Below are 15,779 nucleotides of genomic sequence, written 5' to 3' on the forward strand. Positions count from 1 at the left end.
ATAACTATTTTTATCTTTACCTTTTCTTTTTAAAATTCTGTACAAGTTTTTTGTTTCAGTTACTCATAATGAACATTTTTGTGATGTACTAAATATAAATATAGTTAATTTAATATGATATCATTATAACACATAAACATTATACATTATACGATAATAAATATTATATGTTATAATTTACTTTTTCAATAAGCTGCATTGAGCATCTATGACAAGGCAAACACATTGCTAAGTCCTGAGGAGACAACGATAAATGAGACATGCACCCTCTCCTCATGTAGCTTACTGTCTACCACGGGAATCAAGAAGAAATGCAGGTAAAATAGGAAGGTCTATGCTGTGACAGCTGATGGCTATGGAAACCCACTGACTGAGCAAAAAGAATCAGGAAAAGATTCTCTCTCCAGTGTTACCAACTCAAACCCAAGTCCTAACAAATCAATAACAGCTCAGTTAAAAGAGTTGAGGTCCTGGAGTTAGAAAAGGCAGCAATATAAAATAAGTAATAATAGTTGTAAGTAGCTTCCACTGTTGTGTTTTCAAAGCATTTAACAAATACTCACATGCATCTCCTTACTTTGTGCCCGCACCTTTCCACACACTGCAGTCACTACTGTAGCTATGGACAGGAAAGCTAGTCCCGACTCTCGGGAACTTTACATTTTAGTGCAGAGAGCCAGAAATCATAATTTTTTTTAAAAAGGGAACAAAACAACATTAAGCAAAATGGAGTCAATACCAAGAAGAAGATTCACTGAGGAGATGGGACTTAGACTGACTGGAAGGCTATCGTAGACTGGATGACAATAAAAGAAGTCAGGGATTTTTATCCTAAGGGAAATTGGTAACAACTAGGGGATTTTAAAACCTGGTAAGGTTTCCATTTTAGAAATTTCACCACAGCTGCTCTGAGAAGTATGACCTGGAAAAGAACAATACCACAGGCAGGGAGACCCGGTAGGAAAGTGTTGCCTAAATCTGGGTGAAAGAGGAGAGTAAGCTGCATTGAGGTAAAGGTCCTCAACTGAGGCAGTGGCGCCATGGACAGAACTGGACAGGTTCGAGAACTATTGAGCAAGTGGGGTCAACAGGACGCTCTAACGTGGGCCGGGCAGGTGCGAGCCAGGACAGCACGGGACTCTGGCCGAGGCAGCCTCGGAGGAGCACCGCTGCCGATACGGGAAACACAGGCCTGGGGAGATGATCACAGGCTTTCAGTTTCGATTATCCTGAGGATGAGGATGAGTGTAAGTCTGGATATAAGTATGAGAGTTATATAAGTAAAGTGTGTGACATCCGAGTGGATGCAACAGATACATAGATGCATATACACGTCAAATCTCACTAGAAAGACTTTCCCTTGTGCTAAATGTCTGTGGATCTCTTTCTTCTCTATTTACCCCTCCTTCCTCAATGTCAGCTGTTACCTAAATATACAATTTAGCCTATTTTTCCCCCCAAATAATGGACATCTTCGCACGTGTTGCCTTTTATTTCTGCTCTTTGTTTGGCAGAAAAATTCTTTTATTATTTCATCCTATTCACCTACCCAAATTCTACACCCTCAATTTAAAAATTGAATTTAAAAAGCAAAAACATAAAAGAATGAGGAGAAAATAGGGGATAACTTGTTTTTTGAGGGATTGGGAGCAAAAACTTACAAATAATAAAAGCAAAGGGAAAAGCCAGGAATATAAATAAGTAATTTCAAAAAAAATAGTTTAAGTATGAAAGAATGACCTGCCTCAAAAAAATGAAAATAGAGCTAAAGAAAACAATAGTGGGAAACTACTTTCATTTATTAGATTCCCCCAAAATTAAAGAAATAATTTTTCCCAAAACTCCCATGTTGTCAAAGATGAAGGCAAGCAGGCTTCTTTATATACTGCCAATAGGGATTAAAATTTATAGCAGTCTCGTCAGCCTTAAATGATTTGTGCCTTTTCCCCCCGAGTAAAATCATTCTGAGAACTTGTCCTGAGGAAAGAATCAGCAACGTGCATAAATCTTCAGGTGTATGAATGTTCATTGCAACTTTATATTAGAAAAAACAGCCTAAATATTCCATTATAGATGAATAATTAAATAAATTATGATAAATATACAAGAAGAAATCACTTAAATATTTAATAACCCAATAAATGCTTGTAATATATTTTCATTTTAATATAATACTTGATTATGTAAACATTTTAAATTAAAATAGAAAAATCAACCAAAAAATCACACAGATAACTAATTTATATACTATTCTGTGCTCTCCTTTTTTTCACATAGTGTTCTATTAAAATAGATGCGAAAAAGATATGTGGTTGAAGTTAATATCTAATTTGATATATAAATAGAAGAAAAAATTTTAACATGATGAGATATTGGAGGAATTCTCATTGAATTGACTGTTACTTTATATTTTTCTGAAAGGTTGACAAGCAAACAATACATAATATATATATTGAAAGATAAAATGATTATTAAGAGGTGTATATTTCTCTTCAGAATCAAGGTGAAAACTATTAGACAAAATAAGACACTCAGTAAGGTGAGTGGTTAAAAAGATGTACCACGAGGCCAAACTGTGCAGACAGTAAGATCCATAGTTGCTGGGTTTAGTCGAGTGTGGGGGTAGTAAGCAGAGCACAGAAAACTTTTAGGACAGTGAAAATAGTCTGTATGATATTATAATGATGAATAGAGTTCTTTATACGTTTGTCCAAACCCACAGAATGTACAACACCAAGAGTGAGCCTTAAGATAAACTGTGGACTTTGGGTGATGACGACGTGTCCATGAAGGCTCCTCCTTGGTGAAAAATTAAGCATTCCGGTCAGTGATGTTAATGGTGGGGCAGGCTGTACATGTGTGGGGCTATAAACGTGTATGCATTTGACAATAAATGTGACTACTTTTTAAAATCAGAAATCAACAAATACCATATAATTCACCAGTCTTCAGGGAAACTACCAAAAGGATGTGTTTTCTCCAAACCTTGAACCCTCAGGTCTTTCTACCTTTTGGAATTTACATTTAGTCCAGTTTCACAGTCATTGGTACCCTGTCTTTCTGCTAGAACAGTACTTTACTCAACTTTGTTTGTTCAGCACCTAGAAAGTACTTTGTGCATTGTACTTTATTAAATATTCCTGTAATTGAATTTCAAATAATAGAAAATTTATATTTAGGAACAGTCTGATATTTACAACCAAGATACCAAAGAATGTTATAATTGTCCCAAGATTTTGATAGAGATCCGATTATTTTAAACTATAAAACAGCATTAGTTCCATTTTTTAACACTTGTTATGTTTAATAGATTTTAGAAACTTAAGAAAAATAATGTAAACCAAAACTGATTGAATCTACTGTATCTTTTTGTGGCTCAACCCCAGGCCAACTTGTATTCACCAGGCAGAGTAGGTACAGGGCCCGTTGCCTGTAATACTTTTAGGAGTTGAGGAAAATGTTTTAATTTAAGGCCAGAGGGGAAAAAATAAACTTTTAGGGTAAGAAATAATATGCATCTTTACACCAAAACAGTCATAAAATATCTTTGAATATTTTTGAATGAAGGAAAGAACCTACAAAAGCAAAATTGCCACAGTTATTAACAACCACACCTAAAACAAAAACAAACACAAACTAAGCAAACAACTAGAACAGGAAAGAATCACAGAAATGGAGATCACATGGAGGGTTATCAGCAGGGGAGTGGGAGGGGAGAGAGGGGGAAAAGGTACAGAGAATGAGTAGCATACATAGTAGGTAGAAGATAGACAGGGGGAGGGTAAGAATAGTATAGGAAATGTAGAAGCCAAAGAACTTATATGTATGACCCATGGACATGAACTAAAGGGGGGAATGTAGGTGGGAGGGGGTGTGCAGGGCGGAGTGGAATAGAGGGGGGAAATGGGACAACTAATAGCATAATCAATAAAATATATTATTTTAAAAAAAAGCAAAATTGCCTAGGGACATAGAAGTTATCAAGCTGGGCAGCAAAGGACAAAGTCAATGCTGGAGGTCATCAGGGGATACTAAAGGTATGCAAAAGAAAGGAAGATAAAAAGAGTCTAGAATTTTAGCGAGAGTGTTACATGAAGCGTCAAATGGTGTGGATTTTGAGACAGAGAAGCCTAGTCAAGAGAAAAAGAATTGAAAGAGAACAAGGTTGAGAAGAAGTAAAAAAAGAAAAGTGAGTAAAAGTGAAAGAAATGGTAAGTGAAGAAGGTGTGGTTGGAGATGAGGAACATCAAATGTGAGATTTGAGGGAGTACCTATGACAACAAGGCAAAGCACCTGTGCTGGTGGGAACCAATGATTCAGGGTGATGAGGGTAAGGAACTGGGAAGTGTGGAAGCAAGCCAGGGGTCTGCCAGGGGTTTCCTAGCAACCTTTGACAAGGAAACCAGAGGTTGTCAAAACTAGGGGGCACTATATCAACTATTTCCCAAGGAGCCTCGTACACTGATATGTGGCAAAATGAGGTTCGTGTGCAGTAACAGGAAGAATGCAGAACGTGATGAGTGAGATGATTTGGTTCCAGATTCGCTTTACCACTAATCAGGTATAAGTTAGACAGATGAAGTCTCTGATATGTGTCACATCTAGAAATGATTCTATTATTACTGCCTTTGCTGGAAGCAAAAAGCTGGACATTTTTGACCCCTTGGTGTATCTCCAAGTTCCGTTTCTGTTGTTTCATAGTTCTATCCAGGGTACAATGGTGATGGCATTATAGGTCCTATTTTGCACCATGGTTATGAGTCCAAAGGGTTAAGAGGGAGACAAACTTATGAATGGATATAAACACACAGGTACAAGAGAAATGGATATTTCTTCTTTTGTTCAAGAAGAGAAACCTTTTTGTTATCCTTACATCACTTCTCCCTTTTCAGTAATAAACCGTGAAAGAATGTGCCTCCGCTTTTCCATTTCTTGCCTTTTGAAGTTAATTTCCAATCCTAACTGTAAATCAGAAATGGTGTAATCTTTTGATAGGTTACAGAGCAATGAAAATTTAATTTATATAATATCTTCCTTTTTTAACTGCTTTGTTCAATTGCAGCAGAAGCAGCTGTGAATGATGGCTAAGTTAAGAATAAAAAGTCACATCAAAGTAGTGTCTGTCATTATGATTTCAAACAGCATGTGCCGCTTGGAAAGGTTTGGGTAAAATATAAAAATGTGGTTGACTAACTGAAGTAGAATATAGGCATATAGAAAGTAAGATACCCTGTACATTTCTGAATTTCATATGAAGTCTAAAGAACAATTTTGAAAATGAACAAGCCTATTGGACATTAGATTCCTGCACGTGTGTGTTTGTGTTTGTTAAAATGAGGCGGGGAGGGGGGAGGGCATTATTGTTCAATTACAAATGACTCATCCAGGTTGTCAGCTTCCAAAATAAGTGTGCTTTTTTCTGGAAGCACCAAACTCAGGGGGGATTCCTGCCTCCATAACTTGCTCAGTGCTATGCTGGTATTGAGGTGTGAGTAGGGATGGGCTGCAGGAAAAGGAAGGGAAGCCACCGAGTAGCTAGGGAAAGACATACCACCCCTCACAGATCATGTCTTCACACTCTGCAGAGCTTCTCAAGCCAATTTCACTATTGACAGTGAACCTATAAATGCCTAGGTTTAATTTTAATTTGGAGAACACTGCAAGTCACTTGACAGAAGTAAGATTTCTATGTGAATAGTGTGCTTTTATTGGAAGTGAAACTGGGCTATTCGGACAACAGTCCTCAATGCCAATAAGCTCTAAGTGTATATTTTAATAGACTTCTGAAGAGAAGAGTGGTCTATTTTGCTGCTAGAAAACCAAATTGTTCAATTTCAAAGGCTCTCCAGAGCACATACAATGGAATTCCTAACAACACTGGCATAAGTGGTAAGCCGAGCCTACTTTGTTTCAGTGAACCCTGAAAGCTTCAGAAGAAGAAAGGACAGCCACCCTCACCCCAGAGAGCAGAGAGGGAAGGCAGACCCATTGGAAAACCCACTGACAAATGCAATCTAGTATCTGTGACACCCAGGGACCCCTTGTCACATCAAACTTTCAGGAGAACCAGCCCCAGCTCCTGGGTGCTCCCTGACTCTGCTGCTCAGAGCCCTGATAAGATGCTATCAGCAGACCCTACTAAGTACTTTAAGCACTTTAAGCAGTTCAGGAGGACAATTACCATAAAGAGTGAAAGATATGGGCCTTTATTGATGTGAGATTCATATTGACTACAAGGCCATTGATTTTTCTCTTCCTCTTATTTCTGATGGTAAATTTGTTTTGCAGCCACCTGAGGCTGGTTGGTTGGTTGGTTGGTTGGTTGGTTTGTCATTGTATTAGTGGGTGCATAAGAATATATTCAGAAAAAATATTTCAATGCATAATCTTGCTTTTAAGGGTATGGATGGTTTTGTGTGTTTATTTTTTTTCATGGAAGTGTTAGGAAACGGTGTGAGTATAAATTGTTGTAGCCAAAGATTTTTATACTACCATTTATTAAGTATCAACTATATTCCTGGCGCTGCACTAGCCATTGAATAGATAGTATAATCTAACTCCCACAAAATTATACCCAAGGTAAGTATGCTAACTTACACTTCAGATGGGCAAACCAGTGTTCAGAAAGATTGGGGAACTTGCACAAGATCAGTCTGTGGGAAAGTGGGATTGAAACCCAATATATAGTAGTATAGATCTATAAAATTCTAAAAGTAATTTTACATCTATTCCATTAATTATTCAACAGTTATTCCTTGCAAAGACATTGGAGAAGTAGAAATCAGGGTATTCAAAGGTTAATTGTATCTAAAGACTATTTTTAAACAAAGGGCGGAACGATGACTGAACAATCCTGCCGAGATCACTAGGAGGTTGAGAATGGCTTTAAATGAGACGGGGAAAGAACGAAAACGAACAAGAGAAGAGCAGGAGGTATGAAATGACAAATTTAGTTTGGAGCTGTTTTTTTTTAATTTCAATTTTTAAAAATACATGTTTAAGTTATTAAAGTAATGTGATAAGAGAAAGAAAAACTGGGAGGAGAAGAGAGGAAAAATAATAAATCATCCATAATGTCACCTTTTCCGACATAATTATCCTTGATGTTTTTTCTTTCAATATTTTATGTATATCTATTTACTTTTAATTTATTGTGGAAATGGACATCGTAAGATGCCTTTTTCTTTGCATATGTGATATTTCAATGACATTGTTATATAATCTTTATATTTATTATTTTTCATGGATATCTTCCATCTCATCTAGTGGATATACTATAGCTGACTTCACAGTTTCTTTCATTGTTGAGCATTTTGCTAACTTATAACTTTTTGGTATTTTAAATCATCTTATGTTGAATAAATTTATGTACTCTTCTTCTCAGGGGAGATGCTGCGAAAGATAATTCTGGGTGAGTCCATTTCTGTTTGTTGCATTGCTGCTGTTGAATTCAAGTAAAATATTTATTAGACATATGAATTGTGAGTCTAGCTTTCAGGAGAAAAGTCAAGGCTGGTGATACAGATCATGGGGGAGAGAGGCAGATATGGGAGATTGGTTCGGTCATGGGCATTACAGGAATTTTCACACATGACCCCTAGTTCCTCAACACTTCTCCCAATGCGAAGTGAGATCTATATTCCTAACCCATGAGACTGGGAGGACTTGTAACTGCTTTCAAGAAAATACTTTACTGGCTGGGGGGAGCAGGGGTGTCTCAAAATGCAGTGGGCAGAGATGATGCTATGCAATAATCCAAAGCTGAGTCACAAGAGGTTATGCAGCTTCTCTTAGCGTGCTCACTCACGGGATGTTCCCAGCTGCCATGCTGTGGGAAGCCCTAGCCTCATGGAGAGGCCACATCTAGGGGCTCTGGGTGCAGCTCAGATGAAACTAGCTTTCAAGTCATCCTAGCTCACAACCCAGATATGTGAGTGAAGAAGCCTTCAGATGCCTCCAGCTTCCCATTGTTTGAACCATATCTCAGCCATCAACATGTTTCTGATACGATAATGTGAAACAGGGGCAAGCCATCCTCACCATGCCTGGTCGAATCTCTGACCTGCAGAATACACATGTATGATGAAACTTCCAGTTCAGGGCAGTAGATAATAGAGAAATAACTGGAACAGAATTTGATATGTGACATGGGTTCTGCTGTAACAATATTTAAAACTTGTGATGTTAGTTTTGGAGTCCAGTGTTAGACAAAAGCCTCCTGGGTCCCAGAGAGGCCATCACTAGGGGCTTGAAGGAGGTGAAGACATAGTAAGCTCAACAAACAAGTAAGAGGACTTTTAGATTGTTGAAGGTGTTGTGTAGCTTTTAACACCTGAAAATAAAATGAAAGTAAAAGAAATATAGAATAAATTACTGTTTTTGACTATATTTGGAAGATATATACACACTAAATATTTAACAACATTGAAATATTGTTGAACGTGCAGTGAAACCACATGTAACAAAACCAATTTTACCATAAACTAATTGATATAAACAGGAGTTAATTTCCTGCAGCATCTCATTAACTACATAACACTACTCAAGGACCTCCTGTACTCAGGAGGAAATGTAACAGCTAACATACTTGGAGGGACTGTAAAAGCTAGCAAAGTGTCCTCAAAGTAGAAATGTCCTCAGGGCAAAATTGCACTCTTAGGTGCCGTTGAGAAAATGTGGCCTCTGAGTGAGGACAATTCCTAACTTATAGGATCCATGAGAATAATAAAATGGTGGTTATGTTATGCCACTAACATTGAGATTTTCAGAATAAAACACCATACATGGGAAAGGAGAAACAATTAGAGGGCCAAGAGAATGATGAAAAAAAATATTTCACAAGCAGAATGAGCAGAGATATTCTTTAAAAGGAGAGATTGCTCATTAGCACTAAATGAAATATAACTTCTTTGACTCAGCATAATTATTTTGAGATTCAGCCATGTCATTTCTTGTATTCCATTGTATGGATATACCACAATTTTTTTTCACCCTTTAAAAGATTTGTGAGTTGTTTCCAGATTTTAATGATTAATGCCACTATAAACATCCATGTATAGATTTTTTGTGTGTGAATCTAAGTTTCCTTTCTCTAAGACAAATTCCTAGACTTGGGGTTGGTGTGTTATATGGGATATATATATCTACCTTTGAGAGAAACTTTCAGACTGTTTTCCGGAGTAATTGTACCATTTTGCACTCTTACCAGCAAGGTAGGAGAGTTCCAGTTGCTCTACATGGATCATTGCTTGGTATCATCAGTATTTTTTATTTTAGTGGTTTTTATAGGTGTATAATGGTATCCCATTGAGATTTTAATTTGTATGTTCTTAGTGACTAATGATCTTTTCATTTGCTTATTTACCTACCCTTAATCTTCTTGTGAAATCTCTGTACAAATCTTTTGACTGTTTTTTAATTGGGTTGTTTAATCATCTCCTGTTGAGTTTTGAAAGTTCTTATTTCTGAATATAAATTTTTGGTCAGTATGTGATTTGCAAATGTTTTCTCTCAATCTATAGCTTGTTGTTTTATTATCTTAACTATATTCTTTGAATAGCAAAATTTTACAATTTAATGAAATTCAACTTACAAATTTTTCCTTTATTCATAGTTTTTGCCAAATCCAGTGGGTAGGGCTTATTTACAAAGGGTCAGAATAAAGGAATTTTATAGAATATTGGCTCTATACTGTATCTTGTTTGTACTTGGGGTTACAAGAATCTACATACACACAGAAATATACTCCAAAAAATGTGAACGTAAATTCTTTAAAATACTCTTTATACATCTAACTAATATATCTGGGGAGGGGGAATGAATGTAGATGACATGCATCAGAACTCTCTAATGCAATAATACAATCTTTCTAATACAATCTTATTTTTAAGGATAAAAAATGCAGCCTTTAACCCTGACACATATCTATAAGCATGAAGTGACATAAGTTTATGTTCTGACACTCCTCTATTGCTTAACATAATCTATATGCTAAGTATATGCTAATCTCAATGGTTGACCAATAGCAAAAGCATCGGTTCTTTCAGGAATTTTGCCCAGTAGAAGAGATACTTAAATGTCCCATCTTGTGACTCAGCACTCTGGACTCTGAAAGATGCTTAAGTGTTATGGATGCTGATGTTTCATGTATTCCATGCTTGCTGGCACAAAGGAAAAATGGCTTGTGGATACTGGTCCAATTGCAGGTTGCCTTAGGACAAATGAGCCCCTGGCAGGGGCCTAAGTAACCCAAAACATTTAAGATGCTTCAAAACCATTCATATTATTGATTCAGGAGAAGATAAACAAAATCAAACAATTTGGTCTTTTCCTCTGCCTTTATAACAAATCCAAGCCTAAAAGTCTCAAAAGTCCCTTCTAATTGGTTCCATTGTTTTGTTTATTGTGCTTATCACAATGCAGTTAGCATTTGCATTTCTAATGGGTCAACTTGACGTTTCAGTTGGTTTTAAATTACCCTTAATGGTTGTCTATGTTTCACCCTAAACGGTGAGTCCATTCTTAGGGAATAACCTCTACTTCCACAGGACTGCTTTTTTTCCTTGTGGCCGTAGAAGTTGGAAATATTTAAGTGTGGGTACACACATATATTAGAAGGTATATGTTCATTCTCATCCTTCCATTAGCAACACAGAAGTGATATTAGGAGCTAACCAGAGTAGACTAATTGCATTTTTCTGTTTATACCCAGTATTTTTTCACTTTTATGGCTTTTCTCCTGTGATTCCTCCTCTGGAACACCCTTTCCCACCAGTTTCCCTGCCCCCACAATGCCATCTTTAAATCCACATACTGGAACAAAGTCCCTTCCCACCTCAAATGCTGCTGCCTTGTTGAGATACCACTGTTACTTTAGCATTAATTGCATCCTTCTTCATATATAGTTTGCTACATATTTATATCTATCTCTCAACTCCAGTTTCTTGTAGAAAAAGACCATGTCTTATTCAATTTTCTCTCTCTCTCTCAAAGTGCCTTGTACTTTGAGTCCTTGTCTGATTGGTGATTTGTAAGTATTTTCTCCCAGTTTGTGGCTTTCCTTCTTCGTTGTGTTCAGCAAAAGGAGCAAACTTTGTAACTTTGGTAAAGTCTAATCAATTTTTTCTTTCTTTTATGGATAGTGTTTCTGGTGTGAGCTCTAGCTAAAAACTCTTTGCCAAACTGAGCTATTGCGGGTGGGGAAGTGCACCTGTCCACAAAGGGTCAGCATAATGGAATATTTGGGGGACATTGGAATTGTTCTGCACCCTGTTTGTGGTGGTAGTTACAAGAATCTGTGTGTATGTTAAAATTTGTGGAACTACACATAAAATATTTATTTCGCACTTTCTAAAGTGCATAGAATATAGCCCTGGCTGGTGTGGCTCAGCAGATTGAGTAATGGCCTGCAAACCAAAAGGTCACTGGTTTGATTCCCTGTCAGGACACATGCCTGGGTTATAGGCCAGGTCCCCAGCTAGGGGTGTGCTAGAAGCAACCGATCAATGTATCTCTCACACATTGATGTTTCTCTCCCTCTCTTTTTCCTTCCCTTCCCCCTCTCTCTAAAAATAAATAAGTGAAAACTTTTTTAAAGTGCATAGAATATATTTGCTTGATTTAAGCGTACCATTTAGGGAATCATTTTTTCTAACTTATCTGGAGAACTTACCTTCCCTAACCATAAGTCACATTCTCAGGCCCCCAGCAAGCTAAGAGAGCTAAATTAAATAGTGTTCCTCAATCACCAATCTAGATTAAGCATCTACTCTATACAAAAGTACTTTATCCCCCCGTTTTTCAAATTGCCTCAAAGACAGCCAGACATGTCCCAGTAACCCATGAACTATAACAGAGTAACAATATGGCCCAGCTTTGGAAACTTTCCATTTTTCCCCCTGCTTTGGAGTAATGGAAAAAGTACCCCATCTACACTGTCTCTCCACATTATCAGCCTCTTCCTGGAAGAAAAAGAGTGATGTGGACACAGGAAGAAGAGGCAGAAAGAGGAGAACTAACTTCTCGATGTCCTTTTGCTCCCCTCTTCAAAGCCTGCTCTGGAAAGAACCTGGAATACTTCCTCTCCAAGGTGGCGAGGGTGCAGCTACTTCGTGTCCTTCGGTTCTGAACAGTGCCATAGGATCCACCACCTGGGAAACTGGTCTGGCCCACCTCACAGAGGTCTAACTACCTCCTAGCTTCCCGGACAGCTTTGCAGGATTACATCTGCAGTGTTCCACTGGAGACGAAGGCTGGCAAACACAGAGCAGGAAATGCTCATGGGCTCCCAGACATCGCACGTGAAAAGGAACTTCACTGCTCCTGAACCCAGAGCTTGACTGTGTCTCACAATGAAGCCTTGTCTCCACTTCACTGGCCATGTGCCAGTGAGGAAATAGGACAAGATTTATGAACGTTGCCCAAAACTTGCCACAGCCAGGTTACAGCAATTTTAAAAACAGGTGAAAAACAGGAGAAATTGCCTAGGGCGGGCACAGATTTGCCCTATGATTCAATCAGCTTTTATTTTCAATCAAGGGATCTTTCTTGGGAGAGAATAAGTGAACCCTTCCTCTAATGTCACTGCCACCTTATTTTAAGATGAAGGTCCAGGTAGATGGCCATCATAGGAAGACAGGCTGCTCAAAAATGTTGCATTGACTTCTGTGCGTGACTGACTGATGGCACCTATGGTACCTTACGGTCTTTGGGCTCCTGCACAGAACCTAAACTTAGGACAATGAAGCTAAATCCATTAATTAGTAAGATGGATTAGAGATTCAGTTCTCAAGTACTCCAGAAGAAAATGTGAAGGCCTGGGTAGTCGGCCCTTAGACCCTACCCCTCATAAATCACACACAGTTCTTTGCGACTGTGTGCCTCCTCCACCCTCTCCTAAGTGGCGTTCAGCTGAGCCCACACAGCTCTGTATATATAGGGCCAATGAGCCTGAGACCGCAGTGAAGTGTATTCCAATGGCAAACTCCTTACGACGTATCAAAACACTCCATGAAGCCTGTAGAAACTAAGTGTAGATTTAGGTCTCAGCTGAGCAATCAGTTAACATTGCGGCCTGTCAGACCAATATCCTTCTCTTCCTATATCATGATTTCGTGTGTCTGAGAACTGGCAGAAAAGGGGGACATTAATTACCAATTTGTTTCTTAAGGCAAATGGCTTCTATGGAAAATGAAATTAAAAATAAAAAAGATCAGGCCCTCTTATAATAACACTTCATTATAAGAAGTTTAAAAAGACAAAAATAAATAAATAAATAAGCTAAATTTTCTTTTACAGACGAATGAACATGTTTGCTCCTTTTGTTTTTTTTAAGAGCATTTGAAATAGTAAAGTAAGTTACCTAACATCATTTTCTTTACCAATCTATATTTTAAAAAATCCAATCACTATTTAAATGAAAAAATACAACCGTTTTAGAACTTCTAACACTGAAAAGAGAGATAAATCTAGAATAAACAACAATGGGAGTCAGTTACTTAAAAGAGGTACAGACAGTAAAATGAGTCATTTATTTCATCTTTTACCAGCTCCATTGTCTGAAGAAAGATGAGTTATAAGGGAGAAAGTTTTTACAAGATCAAATAACATGAAAGGCAGAGAATTTACGTTGTGTTTAAGCACTCATTTATTCAGTAACTATATCCAAAGCGCGCCCATATGCAGGACTTTTCCAGGTGTCGAGACACAGTAGTGAACAGGCACAAAAGTCCCCACTCTCATGGAGCTTCCATTCTAATGAGCGAGACAGACACTGAACAGTGAGGTGTACAAAAAAAAACATCAAGTGTAATGTCAGATAACAGAAAGCGTGACGTAGAGAAAGCAGAGCAAAAGAACAGAGAGTGGCTGGGGCAGTTATGACAGGGTGACAGACGTACTCCTCTGAAAGGAGGTTTCCGAGCAGAATGAAACTAGAAGGGAGTTATATACATAAAAAAATTTCTGACAGATGTTATTTGACAAATAATTAAGAAAGCTTTAATTAGTCCAAGGGAAAAGTTATATCTTTATATTACATTTTAAGACAGTATTAATTCTAAAATGGCTTAAATTAGTTAAATATAAAATAGATATTTTTAAAAACTGAAGAAATATAGGCAAATAATTGTGTAATCCCAGATTATGGAAGGATGGGCTAAGCATCTAAGAAAAACAGTAAGTCTTAAGAAAAGGCTAAATTATACAAAAATGTAAAATTCTTGCATGTTTGAAGTCTTATAAACAAAATAAGTAGATAAATGAGAGAATAATAAAATACTTAAATATATGGATTTAAGATGTCAATATATCAAGAATTTTCAAATTAAAAATACTTTTATACAATAATCTGAAACTTCAGATACTATTAAGAAGCAATTCACAAAAGAAAAATAAAAACTTCCATTGAAGATCAAAAATGCTCAGCTTAACTACTGTCAAAGAAATAAAAATTAAAACAGTATCGCTGTGCCATTGTTTGCAATTTAAGTTGGAAAAGAATTTTTTTTAATGATATGAGGCAGAAAACAGGCACTTCGTACACTGCTGTTGGGAGTGGTACAACCTACTGAGCAAACTGACAACATATGTGTTGCCTCCTAAGAAAATAATCATGTATGCAAATAAAGATGCACAAATGAGAATACTGAAGCATAAGTTAAAATCTCTTCAAAGTCATGTTGTTCACGGTGCAACATGAGAAGGGAAAATGAGGAGAGAGAGTAGCAAAGTCTGTGTGAGATTTTAATGCCAACCAGAACAGATAAACTTGTACTTGCTTAATATGTTAATATTTTAAGTAAGCTTTGAATTACCAAGGGGTTCGTCAGCAATATATGTACCTACGTATGCATTTGAACTATATGTTATCTATGAATACAGACATATGCAAATTTACATAAAAATCATAAATAATCCAAAATTTCAATATTAGGAAGTTAACTCAATAATGATTTAACTATACTTCAAAATGACTAGCAATCATATTGTTCAAACTTAATAATTTGGAAAATGTCTGTAATTAATTTCAGGAGATATTTTTAAATGACAAAATAGTATACACAATATAATCCTAATTATGTTTAAGGAAAACATCCATTATATAGACAACATAAAATACTGTGTTTAGAAAAAAACTAAGTTTGCACACTTCTATAGTAAAATAATAAGAATGGTTATCACTGGGTAGAAAAATTGCAGGTAATAAAATGAACATTTTAAAAATAGCAATTTATAAGTCATGGAGACATTGTATATGATGATCCTAAAGGCTTTCTATTATATTTAATTGGTACATGTAATAATATACACCAATATATTATTAAGCATATTGTGATATTAATTAAATCAAAATACATAATTGTGCGATTAAATTATTAAAATAAATTGGATTTGGATTGTATAGCAATTAAATATTAATTTTATATAATATGCATAATGTAACATCACATAAAAAATAAAACTATTGTTTGAAAAGACTCGCCAACAATGGTCTTGTTTAGCTCTGATTTTTAATTACGACAAAAACCAGAAATATAGTTCTCTTACTCCCTGATCTTCTCTATGGCCAGATGGTGCTTCTACATTTCGGGAGATTATTTCTGTACATACTGAAACAGGCCAGAAATCAGAAGAGGAATAAGGAGATAATTGAGAAATGGTAAAAATTACCAATAGTTATGTAGTGCTTTGTAGTTTTTAGACAGTTTCACATATATAATCACATTTAAATTCAAAGCAAGTGTACAATGTACCTGGAGTGAACAAATGCCTGTCACAAT

Source organism: Desmodus rotundus, chromosome 4 (assembly GCF_022682495.2).
Source record: "Desmodus rotundus isolate HL8 chromosome 4, HLdesRot8A.1, whole genome shotgun sequence".
NCBI lineage: Eukaryota > Metazoa > Chordata > Mammalia > Chiroptera > Phyllostomidae > Desmodus > Desmodus rotundus.